This window comes from Procambarus clarkii, chromosome 40, assembly GCF_040958095.1.
Source record: "Procambarus clarkii isolate CNS0578487 chromosome 40, FALCON_Pclarkii_2.0, whole genome shotgun sequence".
NCBI classification, from domain to species: domain Eukaryota; kingdom Metazoa; phylum Arthropoda; class Malacostraca; order Decapoda; family Cambaridae; genus Procambarus; species Procambarus clarkii.
In genome coordinates this window covers 32,512,989-32,530,792 of record NC_091189.1, presented here as the reverse complement: position 1 = coordinate 32,530,792, position 17,804 = coordinate 32,512,989, and positions in this window count along the sequence as shown.

The window sequence follows — 17,804 nt, the reverse complement described above, 5'->3', positions numbered from 1 at the left end:
TATGTAAATAAGGAGAGAGAGAGAGAGAGAGAGAGAGAGAGAGAGAAAGGCATTAGAGAATGATTGGAAAAAATCGAAGTAGATTACCTCCAAATATAATCAAAGCATAGCAAAATAACATGTGGCCTGTGCAACGTCTCTGCAACATTCAGCAACACTCTGAAGCAAAGGAGCAAAGGGGGTCCTATAGCAAAGGAACCTTCCGGGTCCTATAGTCAAGCGAGTGTCCCACAGGATCAGCCCATCCTCCTGTTTAGTAGTACTTACAGTAACGCTGAGAACCGTTGACATGTATTGACGTAAAAGGCAATTAGAAAGTAGAAACCGGTACTATTGAATTTGGACAAACCAGATAAGGTCTTGTATTGATGTTGCAAAGAAAACTTAACCTACCGTTCATAGGCCTAATACAGGTTATCAGAGGCCTAATGTAGTACATATATATATATGCGCTATATCAGGCCTAGGTATATTTAAGTTTGGTTTTTAGCTTTCTTTTTCGTACACTTATAAAGTGAATAGTACCAAATAGTACCAAATTCTACTATCTAATTGTCCATTTCGTCTATGAATGCACAATGGCGACACCAATATCATTTGTGATTGACTCGTTGTATGTAAAATATTTTAAATAAAACACGTTTATGGTGTTAAACAATATATTTATTTTAAATATATTAAAATATTTACATCAATACAAAAAATCTATCAATCTCAGTACGTCATTTTTTCCCAGTCCTTCCCCCATGTCTTCCCACCGACAATCCACATCTTCTCCCATTCAGCCATTATCTTGCTTAATGCTGCCTCGTAATCATCCCATGAGCCCATCCAAAAACCATTTTCCAGTTTGCGGCGCTTGGGGGCTGGGACTGGCGTCTCAATGTGGCTCGTTTCCCTCTTGTAGGTGTAATACTGGTCCAAGGTCTCCATCTTGTCGTCAGTCAGAGGAGAAGGCTCGCTAGGGGCTCAATCTGCCTGACTAGGAGAGTGACCCAATAAGCTTAGTAAATATACTGGATGATCCAGAATTTAGTTAGGGGAAAATACTGTCCTAAGAACACTACCCTCAGACCATCCTTCATAGGGAGAGGTTAGTGGCCGTGTTCACTCAGATATTGTTATGGGGAAGAAAGAGGGGAGAGAGGAAGGAGGGAGAAAGAGAGGGAGAAAGAGGGGAGAGAGGGAGACAGGAGAAAGAAGAGAAGGGGGAGAGAGGGTAAAAGTTGGGGAGAGAGGGAGAAAGAGGGGAGGGAGGGAGAGAGGAAGAGGAGAGAGGGAGAAAGAGGGGGGAGAGGAGGCAGAAAGAGGGGAGAAAGAGGAAGAAAGAGGGTAGAGAGGGGAAAGGAGGACAAGCCCTTCTATATACATTAATGAAAACAATATTTTTTTCATGGGAAGGGCGAGGGGCAGATTAGGGAGAGGGGGGTGAGGGGGGGGGAAGGGAGGTGAGGAAAATGGAGGAGATGAAAGTTAAGAGAGAGAGGGAGGGAGGGAGATGATAAACAGGGAGAGAGGAGGGTTAGGAAGGGGTTGGAGGAGGAGGGAAGACGAGGGAGGGAGAGGATGTGAAGAGAAAGGAAATGAAGAGTGTAGTGTTGAGGATGGTCGAGTGTAGTGTTGATGGTCGAGTGTAGTGTTGATGGTCGAGTGTAGTGTTGATGATGGTCGAGTGTAGTGTTGATGGTCGTGTGTAGTGTTGATGGTCGTGTGTAGTGTTGATGATGGTCGAGTGTAGTGTTGATGATGGTCGTGTGTAGTGTGGATGGTCGTGTGTAGTGTTGATGGTCGAGTGTAGTGTTGATGGTCGAGTGTAGTGTTGATGATGGTCGAGTGTAGTGTTGATGATGGTCGAGTGTAGTGTTGATGATGGTCGAGTGTAGTGTTGATGATGGTCGTGTGTAGTGTTGATGGTCGTGTGTAGTGTTGATGATGGTCGAGTGTAGTGTTGATGGTCGTGTGTAGTATTGATGATGGTCGAGTGTAGTGTTGATGATGGTCGTGTGTAGTGTTGATGGTCGTGTGTAGTGTTGATGGTCGAGTGTAGTGTTGATGGTCGAGTGTAGTGTTGATGGTCGAGTGTAGTGTTGATGATGGTCGAGTGTAGTGTTGATGGTCGAGTGTAAATTTGATGATGGTCGTGTGTAGTGTTGATGGTGGTCGAGTGTAGTGTTGGTGATGGTCGTTTGTAGTGTTGATGGTCGAGTGTAGTGTTGATGGTCGAGTGTAGTGTTGATGATGGTCGTGTGTAGTGTTGATGGTCGTGTGTAGTGTTGATGATGGTCGAGTGTAGTGTTGATGGTCGTGTGTAGTGTTGATGGTCGAGTGTAGTGTTGATGATGGTCGAGTGTAGTGTTGATGATGGTCGAGTGTAGTGTTGATGATGGTCGAGTGTAGTGTTGATGGTTGAGTGTAGTGTTGATGGTCGTGTGTAGTGTTGATGGTCGAGTGTAGTGTTGATGGTCGAGTGTAGTGTTGATGGTCGTGTGTAGTGATAATGGTCGTGTGTAGTGTTGATGATGGTCGAGTGTAGTGTTGATGGTCGTGTGTAGTGTTGATGGTCGTGTGTAGTGTTGATGGTCGAGTGTAGTGTTGATGGTCGAGTGTAGTGTTGATGATGGTCGAGTGTAGTGTTGATGGTCGAGTGTAGTGTTGATGGTCGTGTGTAGTGTTGATGGTCGAGTGTAGTGTTGATGGTCGTGTGTAGTGTTGATGGTCGAATTGTAACACCACCCTAAAGTGACACCACTCTAAAGTGTACCACTATAATGGAACACCACTATAAAGGAACACTAAACTAATAATGTAAACACTACTTATCCTGAGTAACACTTCCCCATCGGTTGCACTTGATAACACTGTTATGAAACACGGTAATGTGAGCTGACATATGATGGTTACACCGGAACCAAAGGTACACTGCCAATAAGGAAATGCTAACCCAGGATTAAATACGCTGCCACCATCTGCCTTTGACCATTGAGACTATATCAAGCAACGAGGCAAGAAACATTGCTTGACTTGGAGAGTACTTTCTATGACTGTCATTAATTATGGAAACGGTTGTCAACCACTATATCCAAAAGGCTAAGAGGATTCAACAATTGACACAGACGGGAAATTTCACGTAAGTTTATTGAGACCAAAATTATGTCAATCACCAATTATAAATCCTACTCTAACACTGGCAAAAAGTTAAGAAATTTGGACATGGAACAAAAACTCAGAGATCACACACATTACCTTAAGCTATTTGTCTCTCCCTGGCTGAGATGTTCTTCACAGCCCCGCTCTCTATCCTGGTGTACCGCACTCTGCCTTCCGTAAGTCCCTAAAGGACCTCTATATACAACCCCCACAGGGGGAGGGGCAGATCTGCTCTTGCTACCCACCAAGAGTGTACAAACACTCAAGAAATATTTCAAAAAGCTTGTTTGACATTCACCCTACACTCTTCAAGAGAGGAGTTATTAATTACATGTGACTGACCTCTGACCTGGCCAAAAGGGGGAGATCCAGGGATGTTTACACATAATCTGGAGTCTAATTTCCTTGCATGAAATATTACATACTTGAAACTATGCTGACTAAGACTAACCCAGGAATGTTTAATCAATATACAAGATAAACCAGAGGTCATCTGGGCTGACCTTTTGGAGAAGGCTTCCCTGGGTGTGAACTCTAAGGGGGGGGGGGGGGGGGAGGTCCTGGGTGTTACAGAGTGTAGTGTTGATGATGGTCGAGTGTAGTGTTGATGATGGTCGAGTGTAGTGTTGATGGTCGAGTGTAGTGTTGATGATGGTCGAGTGTAGTGTTGATGGCCGTGTGTAGTGTTGATGGTCGAGTGTAGTGTTGAGGATGGTTGTGTGTAGTGTTGATGATGGTCGAGTGTAGTGTTGATGATGGTCGAGTGTAGTGTTGATGATGGTCGAGTGTAGTGTTGATGATGGTCGAGTGTAGTGTTGAGGATGGTCGAGTGTAGTGTTGAGGATGGTCGAGTGTAGTGTTGAGGATGGTCGAGTGTAGTGTTGATGATGGTTGTGTGTAGTGTTGAGGATGGTCGAGTGTAGTGTTGATGGTCGAGTGTAGTGTTGAGGATGGTCGAGTGTAGTGTTGATGATGGTCGAGTGTAGTGTTGAGGATGGTCGAGTGTAGTGTTGATGACGGTCGAGTGTAAAGTTGAGGATGGTCGAGTGTAGTGTTGATGATGGTCGAGTGTAGTGTTGATGATGGTCGAGTGTAGTGTTGAGGATGGTCGAGTGTAGTGTTGATGATGGTTGTGTGAAGTGTTATTGGTCGAGTGTAGTGTTGATGATGGTAGAGTGTAGTGTTGAGGATGGTCGAGTGTAGTGTTGATGGTCGAGTGTAGTATGCAGGATGGTCTTATCCCAGATAGTGTGGAGGGTTGCAGGTTACGTGGTTAAGATAGTTACAGTGCTGAAGATAGTGAGTAGTGAAGATGTCACCCGAACAATCCTGGGTACCCTCTCCAATATGTGTGTGTGTACTCACCTAGTTGTACTCACCTAGTTGTGCTTGCGGTGGCCGAGCTCTGGCTCTTTGGTCCCGCCTCTCAACTGTCAATCAACAGGTGTACAGATTCCTGAGCCTATTGGGCTCTATCATATGTACATTTGAAACTGTGTATGGAGTCAGCCTCCACCACATCACTTCTTAATGCATTATATTTGTCAACCACTCTGACACTACAAAAGTTCTTTCCAATACCTCTGTGGCTCATTTGGTCATTCAGTTTCCACCTGTGTCCCATAGTGCGTGTGCCATTGTGTTAAATAGCCTGTCTTTATCAACCCTGTCGATTCCCTTGAGAATCTTGAATGTGGTGATCATGTCCCCCCTAACTCTTCTGTCTTCCAACGAAGTGATGTTTATTTCCCGTAGTCTCTCCTCGTAGCTCATACCTCTGAGCTCGGGTACTAGTCTGGTGGCAAACCTTTGAACCTTTTCCAGTTTAGTCTTATGCTTGACTAGATAGGGACTCCGTGCTGAAGCCGCATACTCCAGGATTGGTCTGACATATGTGGTACATACTGTTCTGAAAGATTTCTTACACAAGTTTCTAATGGCCGTTCTTATGTTAGCCAACCTGGCATATGCTGCTGATGTTATCCTCTTGATACGAGCTTCAGGGGACAGGTCTGGCGTGATATCAACCCCCAGGTCTTTCTCTCTCTCTGACTCTTGAAGTATTTCATCTCCAAAATGATACCTTGTATCTGGTGTCCTGCTTCCTACCCCTATCTTCATTACATTACATTTGCTTGGGTTAAACTCTAACAACCATTTGTTCGACCAATCCTGCAGCTTGTCCAGGTCTTCTTGAAGCCTCAAGCTGTCCTTCTCTGTCTTAATCATTCTCATAATTTTGGCGTCGTCAGCAAACATTGAGAGGAATGAGTCTATACCCTCTGGAAGATCATTTACGTATATCAGAACTAGGATAGGTCCGAGTACAGAGCCACGTGGGACTCCACTGGTGACTTCACGCCATTCTGAGGTCTCACCCCTCACTGTAACTTTGTTGCTTACTATCGCTTAGGTACACCCTTATCCACTGGAGCGCCCTACCAGTTACGCCTGCCTGTTTCTCCATCTTATGCATCAACCTTTTATGGGGTACTGTGTCAAAGGCTTTCCGACAGTCCAAAAAAATGCAGTCCGCCCATCCTTCTCTTTCTTGCTTATTCTTAGTCACCTGATCGTAGAATTCTATTAAGCCTGTAAGGCAAGGTTTAGCCTCCCTGAACCCATGTTGATGTGTTGTCACGAAGTCTTTTCTGTCTAGATGTGTTACTAGGTTTTTTATCACAATCTTCTCCATCACCTTGCATGGTATACAAGTTAAGGACACTGGCCTGTAGTTCAGTGCCTCTTGTCTGTCACCCTTTTTGAATATTGGTACTACATTAGCAGTCTTCCATATTTCTGGTAGGTCCCTCGTTTCCAGTGACCTACTATACACAATGGAGAGTGGCAAGCAAAGTGCTCCTGGACACTCTTCCAATACCCATGGTTTGATTCCGTCCGGCCCAACAGCTTTTCTCACGTCCAGCTCCAATAGGCACTTCTTACCTCATCTTTTGTAATTTCGAACCTTTCCAAGGCCACCTGGTTTGCTGCCACCTCTTCTGGCGCCACGACATCTCCCTGTTCTATTGTAAAGACCTGCTGGAACCTTTTGTTGAGTTCTTCACACACCTCTTTGTCATTCTCTGTGTACCTGTCCTCGCCCATCGTAAGTTCCATCACCTGTTCCTTCACTGTTGTCTTCCTCCTGATGTGACTGTGTAGTAGCTTTGGTTCGGTCTTGGCTTTATTAGCAATATCATTTTCTTACCTTTTCTCAGCTGCTCTTCTCAAACTAACATACTCGTTCCTGGTTCTCTGGTATCTCTCTACTTTCTGGTGTTCTGTTATTACGGAAGTTCCTCCATGCCCTTTTGTTGAGCTCCTTTGCTTTCATACATTCCCTATTAAACCGCGGATTCTTCTTTTGCTTCACTGTTTTTCCTGTCGGGCTGGGACAAACCTGCTTACAGCCTCCTAACACTTTTGGGTGACATAGTCCATCATGTCTTGTTCGGACATGGTTCTGAGTTCTGTGGCCCAATGTATATCTCTTAGGAATTTATTCATCTCCTCATAGTTTCCCTTTCGGTACGTCAGCCCTTTGTTTCCCCAGTAATTTTTTGGGGGTGATAATTCCTAGCTCAACCAGGTACTCAAAGCTCAATACACTATGATCACTCATCCCCAAGGGGGCTTCCGACTTAACTTCCCTTATATCCGACTCATTTAGGGTAAATATCAGATCAAGCAAGGCTTGTTTTAAGCTGTGTGTGTGTGGTTATCTTGAGATGATTTTGGGGCTTTAGTGTCCCCTCGGTCCGGTCCTCGACCAGGCCTTCACCCCAGGAAGCAGCCCGTGACAGTTGACTAACATCCAGGTACCTATTTTACTGCTAGGTAACAGGGGCACAGGGTGAAAGAAACTCTGCCCATTGTTTCTCGCCAGCGCCTGGGATCGAACCCAGGACCACAGGATCACAAGTCCCGCGTGCTGTTCGCTCGGCCGACCAGCTCCCGGCTCGTGTGTTATAACAATATAATATATGTCTAACCTACTCTTCAAACTGTCCAGCGATCCCACACCTATTGTGATACCCGGTAATTTGTTCCATAGATCAACACATATTGATGATTATAAGAAGTCATATGCTCTTGTATCCAGCCTCCACACACAACATTCTTATGTGGCCTTATAAACAACAGCAAGGCTATTTAAACAAATGTCAGACCTCATGAAAAAACAGCCAATTGAAAACTCAGGCCTTCCTCATAAATTATAGGCCGAATACTCATTAATCCAACCTCCAACCGTCCCTTCCCCCCCCCCCCCCTGTTTATCAGTTGAAACATTTTACACGCGACTTGTATCTCATGACGTTCGAACTTTTCTCGAACATCATGGCGAGACGACAGCGAACTTTCTTCTCTACAGCCTGTCCTCCAAACAAAGATCCAAAAGTGATTCCATGCACCCGCCAAACCATCTGTTTATGAATGAAAAGCGGTTTACACACGACTCACAACTGCTGACGTTCGAACATATTCGGAACAAGTGCTTCACTGACGAATTTTGTTCGAATCACAATGGTATAAATGCTTCACCCACATACTACAAATACAAATAATCGCTAGCAGAACCTAAACACCTAACCTATCCTATGCCTATATATACACAATATGGTAATATATTATAATATTAATTTATACTTGAAAAAATTCCTGTTTTGAATAAACAGCATGTTAAAATTTATGAATGCGTCTGTGGGGTTGACCACTGAATGTAATGGAGTTGAGTCGAGGACGGGTTGCTTCTCTGACGTCCCCCCCCTCCCCGCTCAGCTCGTTGTTGCTGTGAGGGGGGCTTAGTGGGCGGCTGCCGGAGTGTGATGCTCCTTGGGACAGTCCTCTGTCCTTTTCTAGCCTTGTGCTCCTGCTGCCATCTTCTCCAATTCTGCTGGGCACATTTTCCTTTTCCTTCTGTTTCGTTTTTCTGCCCCCTCTTCTCCTATCTGCTTGCCGTTTCCTGCCGACCTTTTGCTTGTTCTGGTTCTTCCCTTAGACTTCTTCTATTTTGACACCCGGGTGCTTGAGGAGGCATACTCTTGCACCCGTAGAACTGTAGTACCCGACGTCGAGAGCGAGGGGAACCTTTTATTGTCAATCCCCCTTTCGCCACTGAACCCGATCTCGACGGACTGTTGGTTTCTTAAGGTGGCGTTTGTGGGGCGTATACTCACGACGCACCCCAAGGAGGCCCCGGCAACATCGGCGATAGCTTCTTGTTGGGTGTCCTGCCTCTAATTGTGGCTCCATGGTGGGTGTGGGGGCACATTCGTGAATGAATATTCCTTTTTGTAATGATGATGACCCCGGTTTCGGCTGCTTCTGGTTTACCTTCTCAGGCTCGTGGGGTGGGCGACCAAGCCCCCGAGTCGGTCCGTGTTGGAAGACCAGGCTCTGTAGCCTCCGCTGCATTGGGCCCCGACCTTGCTCCTCCTTTGGCCTCTCTGACTCCTTCCCCTGGCTCCCCTCCCTCCTCTGTGGTTGGGTCGAGCCCCAAGCCCCCAGTGGTGACTACCTCGTCCCCTGGCATGGCTCCATCTCTAGTTGTAACTACTGCGCCTTTTAACCCCTCTCTCTCTCTGGGGGTTCTCACCGCCGTCCTCGTCACGGCCGCCCTCGCTCGATTCCTTCCAGTTCTGCTACCTATCAAGCCTTGTTTGGTCCCGCTTCGTGGGCCAAATATTTTGATCTCCTCCCTCTTGATTCTGCGCCTCCTGACGATTTCTCCCTCCATCGACATCTCGTTGATTCCGTGGATGCCTCCATTACTTTCAACCCCACTCGTCTCGGTACACGTGTCGTTGCTGCTCCTTCTCAGGATGCTGCTTCCCGCTTGGCTGCCTTATCTTGCCTTGGCGAGACCCCTGTTCGGGTCTCGAAGAACGCTCAGTTGAATGCCAGTGTTGGCACTATTCTGCTCCCACCCCATGTTGCGACCGGTGTTCGGGACCTGCGCGTCTGCCACGACGATATTCGACATATCCTTGCTGCCCAGGGCCATTCTATTCTCCAGGTGGACACGTTTACTCGTCCCCCTCGTGGTAGTCGCCGTCAACCCCTCCGGGTTGTGAAGATTACCTTTGATGGTAGGACCCTTCCACCCTCTGTCATTCTTGCTGGTGCCAGGTGCTCTGTCCAGGAGTACATTCCTTCTCCTCGGCTCTGCAACAAGTGCTGGAGGTTTGGGCATGGTGCCCTCCGCTGCTCCGGGACTGTCTCTCTCTGTCCTTTGTGTGGTGGCGAAGGTCACTCTAAGTCGGAGTGCACTTCTCCCCAGGCTCGTTGCCTCAACTGCGGTGAGGCCCATCCTACCTTCTCCAGTGTGTGTGTCCATTACAAGCTTGAGGCAGCCGTCCTCAACTTGAAGCACCGGGAGCGTTTATCTTTTCCTGAGGCGAGACGCCAGGTTCGCCGGCTCCCGCCTTATGCTAATATATCTTATGCTCGCGTGTTGCGCTCTTCCTCTCCTCGTCCTTCCCACCTTCATCAGACTCACAACCGTTTCCGGGCCTTGGACCCTGATGCGCCCACTGCCCCCTCCTCTGTTCCTTTGGGTTCTCTCCCGAAGGATCCACCTCCTGGTCCTCTGTCTGGGGTTCCCCTTTTTTCTACCCGGTCTGTCGTGTCTCCTGTGTCTTCTTCCTCGTCTCCCTCCGTTCCTCCTTCCCATCCTTCTCCTCCATCTCTTGACTCTCCCCGCCGCTTGTCGGTGCGGGCTGATGTCCATCGCTCTCCAAATGGCCGTCATGTGTGCTCTCGTTCAGCTTCTCCTGTTAAGACGCTAGAATCCGTTGCCCAGTACGTGGTTGCTGGGACACCTGTCTCTTTAAGTCAGAAGCATAAGCCTGGCTCCTCTCCTTCCTCCTCCCCGGCGGGTAAGAAGGTTTCGCTTTCTTCCTCGGCCCCTACTTCTGCCTCTCTCGCTCCTTCCCCTCCCATTTCGGTTATTGCGCCCCCTGTTCCTGCTATGGAGGTTTCTTTAGCCCCCGCTTCCCTCTCAGTTGCTGCCCTTGCTGAGGTACGCTCCCCTCTTTCTACCCCCCCTCTTCCTGCTGCTGTCCTTGACTGCTCCTCTCCGTTGTCTCCTCCTCTTCCTCCTCCTCCGGACCCCGCCCGCCCACCTCTGATCTGTTTTCCCGTTTCCTTCCCTCCATCTTTGCTCAGTTTATCCATGCCCCCTAACCCTGACTTTGCTGACCCTGATCCCGACCCTGCTATTCTTTAACGTGCTCTGTTGCTCTTTCGCCTTTGTTTCTTCCTTGTTCTCTGTTTTTGTCCTTTCTCTTCTCATCGTTGTCCATTCTTCAATGGAACGTTCGAGGTTATTACGCCAATTTCCTCGAACTCCAACTTCTGATTTCGCGGTTTTCGCCCCTTTGTGTCTCCAGGAGCCGATGCTTGGTGATCGTCCTGGTCGTTTTTGTGGCTATTCCTTTCTCTTCCCCCCCCCCCCCCAGCCGTAGCTGGGGCTTCTAATTCTTCTGCTCTCTTGATTCGTGCTGATGTTCCCTTTGTTCCTTTACTTTTTCCTTCGCCTCTCCATTGTTCTGCTGCTCGTATCTTTGTGGGGAAATGGTATACAGTTTGTTCCATTTATCTCCCCCCGAGTGTCCCGCTTTTTCTTCCTGATTTGAAACACCTCCTAGACTCCTTGCCGGAGCCTGTGCTCCTGCTGGGTGACTTCAATTGTTGTCATTCTCTTTGGGGTGACGTTCTGACGAATACCCGGGGTCGCCTTCTTGAGCCGTTTCTCCTCTCTTCTTCCCTGTGTCTTCTGAATTCTGGTGAGCCCACTCATTTGGAGACTCGGACTTGCACCCTTTCTTGTCTTGATCTTTCTCTCTGCTCTTCTTCTCTTTACTTAGATTTCACGTGGCAGGTTCTTGATGACCTCCATGGAAGTGATCATTTCCCCATCCTTGTTTCCTTTTTCTCTTTTCGCCCTTCCCTCTCTTTCCCTAGGTGGCAGTTTGCTAAGGCGGACTGGACCCTATTTACCCTCAGTGCTGCTCTCTCTGACCTCTCCCTTCTGCCTCTCTCTCGTGCTCTCCTCCTTTTTCATGACACTGTCTTCAACGCTGCCCTCCGCTCTATCCCTCGCTCTTCCTCTCGGGGTCCACGAAAGTGCGTTCCCTGGTGGAATGTGGACTGTGCTCGGGCTGTCCGCTGTAAGCGTGCAGCCTGGAAGAGGCACCGCCGTAGGCAGACGACCAATTCTTTTCTTTTCTTTTGGAAAGTGAGTGCGGTGGCCCGTAGGGCCATCCGTACAGCTAAACGTGAATGTTGACCATCTTATGTCTCGACAATTATGTCCGAAACTCCTCTGGCCCAGATCTGGAAGCGTATCCGCAAGATAGCGGGTAAATTCGTTCCCGATGTTTCACCGGTCCTTCACCTCCATGATACTCTTGTGGCGGACCCGTTGCAGGTCGCTTCTGTACTGGGTTCCCACTTTTCTTCTGTTAGCTCTGGTCTTCATCTTCCCCAATCTTTCCTTCTTCGTAAACCTGTCTTTAAGTCTCGTCCTTTAGATTTCTGCACTCGTCTTCAGCTTCCCTATAATGATCCCTTCTCTCTCTCTGAACTTCGTTCTGCCCTGGCCCTCTGCGGTTCTACGGCGGCGGGCTCCGATGGTATTCATTATGAGATGCTTCGCCACCTCCCTCCGTGCACGTCTCAGTATTTACTGAGTCTGTATAATCGGATCTGGGAGTCGTCGTCGGTCCCTAAGGATTGGCTCGATGCCGTTGTCCTCCCTGTTCACAAACCGGGGTCTCTGGGTACTTCCCCTAAGGACTTTCGCCCTATTGCTCTCACAAGTTGTGTCTGCAAACTCTTTGAACGTATGATTAACGTTCGTCTGAAGTGGTTCCTGGAACACCATCACCTCCTCTCCCCTTCTCAATTTGGTTTCCGCAAGTGCCGCAGCACGACAGATGTCCTGGTGAACTTGGAGCTCTACATTCGTACTGCTTTTGCTGCGAAGACCTCCGTTGTTGCCGTCCTTTTTGACCTGGAAAAGGCTTACGACACCACTTGGCGATATCATATTCTATCTCAACTTCATTCTTTTGGCCTTTGTGGTCATCTCCCTCTCTTTCTCCGCAGCTTCCTCTCTCGTCGTTCCTTTCGGGTGCGCCTTGGTACCGCTCTCTCTGCCTCTTTTCAGCAATACGAAGGTGTGCCCCAGGGTAGTGTTCTGAGCACTACTCTTTTCCTGGTTGCCCTCAATGGTCTTCTTTCCTCTCTTCCTTCTGGTGTCTTCTCCGCTCTCTATGTCGATGATCTTACCCTTTGCTGTCGGGGTGATGATTCGCCTCTCTTTCAGCGCCGGCTTCAACTTGCAATTGATGCCGTGTCGTCTTGGGCCACCGATCATGGCTTCAAGTTCTCTACTTCTAAGACTTGTGCCATGACTTTTACGCGGAAATGGGTCATTCTTCGTCCCTCTTTGTCACTTTATGGTCATCCCCTTGAATACAAAGATTCCGCGAAGCTTTTGGGGTTATTCCTTGACACTCGTTTGTCTTGGTCTCCCCATATCTCTTACCTCCGTGTTGAGTGCTCTAAGGCCCTTACCCTCCTTCGGGTCTTATCCCATACTTCTTGGGGGGCAGATAGGCGCACTCTCCTTGCTTTACATTCCTCTCTCGTCCTGTCTAAGCTCGATTATGGTGGCCCTGCTTACTCGTCTGCTTCTCCTTCTACTCTTCGCCGTCTTGATGCTTTGCACCATACTGGGTTGCGCCTCAGTTCTGGTGCCTTTCGTTCGACTCCCGTCCTTAGCTTGTATGTTGACACTGGCTTCCTGTCTCTCCAGGACCGCCATGATCGCTACTGTCTTCGCTATCTTGCGCGGTCCTTACAACATCCTTCCTCTCGCCTCTGTCGTGCTTTAACTTTTACCCCTCCTGCGGTTCCTGTTCCTCTTCACCACCTCCCTCTTTCTGTCCGGTTATCTCGCCTCCAGGAGTCTCTTTCCGTTCGTATTTCTAATGTTTCTCCTCGTGTTGTTCCCTCTTTGCCGCATGGAGAGTCCCTCTTCTGCGGTTTTGTACTTCCTTGACCCGTATCACTAAAGCTTTTACCCCTCCTACGGTTCTAAAACGTCTTTTCCTTGAGCACTTTTCTTCTCACTCCCGCTCCGTTTCTGTCTTCACCGATGGGTCTAAGTCTGCGGACGGTGTTGGCTACTCTGTTGTTTTTCCTGATCGCACTTAGATGTGTCGCTTACCTCCGCAGAGTAGCATCTTTATAGCAGAACTTTATGCTATTCTCTATGCTCTTTGTCTCCTGCTTTCTCGTTGTCAGTCTTCCTTTGTAGTTGTTGTTGACTCTCGTAGTGCCCTCATGGCTCTCGGGTCCTTTAATCCGGTTCATCCAGTAGTTGTCGAGATCCGGCATTGGCTGTTTCTTGTTCACAGTAAATTTAAGTCGGTTGAGTCTTGTTGGGTTCCCAGCCATATTGGTGTGTCTTTAAATGAGCGTGCGGATGCTGCCGCCAAGGAAGCTGTCCGCTCTTGTCCCATCTCTCGTAAAGGTATTCCATATTCCGACTTTTACCCGGTTATCCATTCCTCCGTCCTTTCCCGTTGGCAGGCTTCTTGGTCGTCTGTTACTGGTAACAAACTACGTACTCTTAAATGTTGTGTTTCCTCGTGGCCGTCCTCCTACCACCGTAACCGGCGATGGGAAACAGCTCTGGCGAGGTTGCGTATTGGCCATACTCGCTTAACCCATGGTCACTTGATGGATCGCCGCCCTGCTCCTTATTGTCCTAGTTGCATTGTCCCTCCTACGGTCGTGCATGTCCTTCTTGAATGTCCTGACTTCCAGGACGAGCGTGTGTCTTGCTTTCCGACCGCCCCTCACGGTCACTTGTCCCTCAATAGAATTCTTGGTGACTCGGATACTTTTGATATTGTTCGCCTTATGCGTTTTTGTTCTCGTATTAGCATCCTTGGTGATATTTAGCGCCCTTTGATTATTCTGCGCATTTGATGGTGCTACATAGCCTTCCCGGTTTGGTGCCTTCTTTTGATAATTACTTACTTCTCTGACGTCCTTTGCTCGAATTGCAGCTCTGCGAATGCCTCACTCCATGGACCACAAACACACAGAATTACGAACAGAACCTAACCTAACCTAAGCATCTAAGTCTAATTACACATTTCATTTCATTTTATTTGGCAAAATCAAGAATTCACAAATTGCTTGGAAGGATGGGTTATAATGCAAGTCGCGGCGTCTAACAGTTTATATGACCAGACCGCCAACCACGAGGCCTGGTCAGAGCCCCAACAATCACAACGCCATGTGTAGAGGAAATCAAATATGGTTTAGTTAACATAAACAGTTTCGAATCCCCTATACAGACGATCCATAGAGGATCCTATTCACCAGCGACATCTGTCGACGCGTTATTCACATTTTCCACAACTCTGACAGGAACAAAAAACTTGTCAGTATTTGATATTGATTTTCATATTAATATTTCTAGAAGTTATGACGGTAAAGCGTTGGTGTTCGGCTGTTTCAAAAGCTGGGGGCAGGGCCTCGTCACATCACAAAAAAAGAGAGAAAAGTTTGTCCTCTCGTCTGTGGTAAGGTAATGGGAAGACACACAAAACACAAGTATATAAACAATGAAATTTTAATTACTCTAGAAAACAAGACATGAATGAAGGCAATCTCATAAAATGTAGGACAAGTCGACAAACAAAATAACATGAATAATAACTGGCAATGAAAAGTTACTCTAAGACAAGTAAGTTATAGTGATAGCAATATAAATTAATATGTGCGGTGCTGGAATACTGGCTTCAATCTGCCACCTCCCTTAGTACACGAAAGCCAAGGCTTAGTCTACTAGCTAGAGATGTCAACTCCAAGGAGCACAAAGATATTCTGACGAGTCTGGCGTGCTGCTGCCCAGACGTCGACTCTCGGTGGTGGTGGTGAGTGCAGGTGCGGCGAGACACCAGCCAATCAGCAACAGGCAGGCGGAGGATAAGCAGTTTGCTGGTTACGGCGGCTGTAGCAGGTGTCGGGGTGTGCATGGTACGATTTGCTTCCTGGGCAATACGTTTGGCGATACTGGTGGACGTATCTTCTATATAGTATCTTGTACTTTACGACATAATGATGTAGGGAAGAGCAGGCTCAATCTCTCTTGAAAGAGATTATCGTCACAAAGTAAAAACAAGTTTTTACAAGTTCTAACTATTTTAGGATGTCCGGAAAAGTTGGTATCTTAAAGGAATCGGATAGGTGCTTCACGCTCCTTAATATATAACATATTTGGATCTTTTAAGCTTTTTTCTCAGTAAATGAGAAACAGATAATAGAACAGGATCACAGCCTGAACAACCCGTCCTCTCAAGTCCATTCCATCGAGTGGTCGACCCCAAAGACGCATTCAATAATTTTAACATGCTGTTCATTCAAAATGGGAATTTTCCTAAATATAAATTACCATTTAGTATATTGGCATACTGTGCATATTTAGGCATTAGTTAGGTTGGGTGTTTAGGTTGTGTAGGCGATGATTTGTATTTGTAGTACGTGGGTGAAGCATTTACAGCGTTGTGGTTCGAACAAAATTCGTAAGCGAAGCACTTGTTCCGGAAGTGTTCGGATGTCATCAGTTGTGAGTCGTGTGTAAACCGATTTCCATTCATAAAAAGGGTGTTTGGCGGGTGCATGGAATGGACTCTGGACTTTATTGATGAGGACGGGCTGGACTTTTAACAGGAATATAGTATAACACACACACAATCAGAGGGGTTAACCAGGATAGTTCGGGTGACATCTTCACTACTCACTATCCTCAGCACTAACTGTCTTAACCATATAACCTGCAACCCTCCACACTATCTGTGATAAGACCATCCTGCACACAACACACGACCATCAACACTACACTTGACCATCATCAACACTACACTCGACCATCCTCAACACTACACTCGACCATCCTCAACACTACACTCGACCATCAACACTACACACGACCATCATCAACACTACACTCGACCATCCTCAACACTACACACGACCATCCTCAACACTACACACGACCATCCTCAACACTACACACGACCATCCTCAACACTACACACGACCATCCTCAACACTACACTCGACCATCATCAACACTACACTCGACCATCAACACTACACTCGACCATCCTCACCACTACACTCGACCATCATCAACACTACACTCTATCATCATCAACACTACACTCTACCATCATCAACACTACACTCGACCATCCTCAACACTACACTCGACCATCCTCAACACTACACTCGACCATCCTCAACACTACACTCGACCATCCTCAACACTACACTCGACCATCCTCAACACTACACTCGACCATCCTCAACACTACACTCGACCATCCTCAACACTACACTCGACCATCCTCAACACTACACTCGACCATCCTCAACACTACACTCGACCATCCTCAACACTACACTCGACCATCCTCAACACTACACTCGACCATCCTCAACACTACACTCGACCATCCTCAACACTACACTCGACCATCATCAACACAACACACAACCATCATCAACACAACACTCGACCATCCTCAACCATCATCAACACTATACTCAACCATCATCAACACTACACTCGACCATCCTCAACCATCATCAACACAACACTCGACCATCCTCAACATTACACTCGACCATCCTCAACACCACACTCGACCATCCTCAACACCACACTCGACCATCCTCAACACTACACTCGACCATCCTCAACACTACACTCGACCATCCTCAACACTACACTCGACCATCCTCAACACCACACTCGACCATCCTCAACACTACACTCGACCATCCTCAACACTACACTCGACCATCCTCAACACTACACTCGACCATCCTCAACACTACACTCAACCATCCTCAACACTACACTCGACCATCCTCAACACTACACTCGACCATCCTCAACACTACACTCGACCATCCTCAACACTACACTCGACCATCAACACTACACTCGACCATCAACACTACACTCGACCATCCTCAACACTATACTCAACCATCATCAACACTACACTCGACCATCCTCAACACAACACTCGACCATCCTCAATACTACACTCGACCATCCTCAACACTACACTCGACCATCCTCAACACTATACTCAACCATCATCAACACTACACTCGACCATCCTCAACACAACACTCGACCATCCTCAATACTACACTCGACCATCCTCAACACTCTTCATTTCCCTTCTCTTCACATCCTCCCCATCCCTCGTCTTCCCTCCTCCTCCAACCCCTTCCTAACCCTCCTCTCTCCCTGTTTATCATCTACCTCCCTCCCACTCTCTCTTATCTTTCATCTCCTCCATTTTCCTCACCTCCCTTCCCCCCTCTCCCTAATCTGCCCCTCTCCCTTCCCATGAAAAAAAATATTGTTTTCATTAATATATATAGAAGGTCTTGTCCTCCTTTCCCCTCTCTACCCTCTTTCTGCCTCCTCTCCCCCCTCTTTTTGCCTCCTCTCCCCCTCTTTCTCCCTCTCTACTCTTCCCCTCTTTTTCCCTCTCTCCCCCTTCTCCCCTCTCCCTTCTTTCTCCTGTCTCCCCTCCTTCTCCCTC